Here is a 1,769-nt window from a genome sequence, read left to right on the forward strand (position 1 = left end):
ACAGAGTAGAAGGATTCCTGCGGCCTTCCCACCATGGTGTCAGACGCAGGCTGTGACATTAAGATTAAGTGAGATCTCTGTTTTGTCTCTTAACATAAATTCATTTAGTTAGACCAGTGCAGACCACACAGACCACAGATGATGGCTCAGGGCTGGTGAGTTGGAGGAAGGAGTTCAGAAGTTCAGTGATCAAGAGATATTGAAGCATTTTAAGCTAACAGGTAAAAGGATTTGATTGTTTTTTGTTTGTTTGTTTATTTTGGGGGGTACGTGGAATTGAACCCAGAGGTACATAACCACTGAGCCACATCCACAGCCCTTTTGTTATTTTATTTAGAGACAATGTCTCGCTGATTTGCTTAGGGTCTCTCCAAGTTGCTGAGGCTGGCTTTGAACTTCTACTCCTCCCGCCTCAGCCTCCCCAGCTGCTGAATGGCACTTTTAATTGAAGCATACTTTACATACAATAGATCTTAAATGTTTACCTCCTGTTTACATTCATTTGACCACCACCCCAAAGTAGGGCATTTTTGTAACTCCTGAAAATTCTTTCCTCTTTCAAATCTCCCCACCCAAGACATAACCTCTGTTCTGATTTCTGTCCCCAAAGACCAGTCATGCCCTCGTATAAGTGGAATCACAGTATCTTTTATGTGGCTCTTCCTTTCAACACTATGCTTCTGAGATCCGTCCACAATGCGGGGATTCAGCAGATCCTTTCTCTCTACTGCTGAGTAGTACTCTACCAGCTTACGCACTGATCACAACAGGTTGCTCGTGGACTTGGGGTTGTTTCCATGGTTTTCCTCTGTGACAGATAAAGCAGTTATTCCATACGACTCTTCCTATGGACGCCAGTTTTCAGTTCTCCTGAGTAAACGCCTGGAGTGGAACGTCTGCCTCAAACAGTGGGTGCATGTTTCATTTTACAAAACTGTCAAGCTCTTTTCCAAAGCGGTCGGTGTCTTCCACTCCCATAGCCAAATGCGAGCCCTCCCGTCCCTGTCCACATTTGGCATTACCGGTGTTTTAAATCTTGTGGGGGACTGTCGAAAGGAAAAACGTCAGCCTCTCTTAATTAGCTTTATTTGGGTCCTAGGACTGGAGAGCATTCCTGACCAGAATGACTGCGGAGTGTCCTGGCCACCCCAGGCAGGTCATAATCAGAACCAGAGAAGAGGAGGTGACGTGCGGAAGACCCAGTGATGTCAGAGAGAGCTCATGGCACACAGCCGGGTCCCGTTTGGACAGTTTGAACGATTGGCTACTGTGACTGGCTGAGACTCACTACTTGTTACAAGAGTCGGTTACAGTCTGGTTACACATCCCGGAAGGTAAAGGGAAAACCTTAGCGAACCGCAAACGCACAGGAGGTAGCTTTGGCCGAACAAGTCCATTTCATGACGAAAATATCTCATGGGGTTTGAATATGCGCCGTGACTACTGAGCATCTTTTCGATTGTTTGACGTTCTCTCGACTGTTTCTTTTATTGTAAAGTGTTTATTAAAGTCTTTCAGACATGATTTTAGTCAAGTGGTTTCGTTACGGGGCTGGGGCTTCTGGGAAACCGAGGCAGTGCAAAGGTTCCCCCTTCGGACCCTGATTTTTGTGAGCATGTCAGAAATTTCAGACACGTCACTCAGAGTAACAGGCCTGAGTTTATCAGAAGGGATAGGAAAGGGGGGGAGGGGACACGCTCAGAGAGAGCGGGTCCTCTCAGGGAGGAGAGGGTCAGCAGGCCTCTCCTGCCCTCTAGTTTCTTTGTCGG

This window comes from Sciurus carolinensis, chromosome 13 (genome assembly GCF_902686445.1).
Source record: "Sciurus carolinensis chromosome 13, mSciCar1.2, whole genome shotgun sequence".
Taxonomy (NCBI): domain Eukaryota; kingdom Metazoa; phylum Chordata; class Mammalia; order Rodentia; family Sciuridae; genus Sciurus; species Sciurus carolinensis.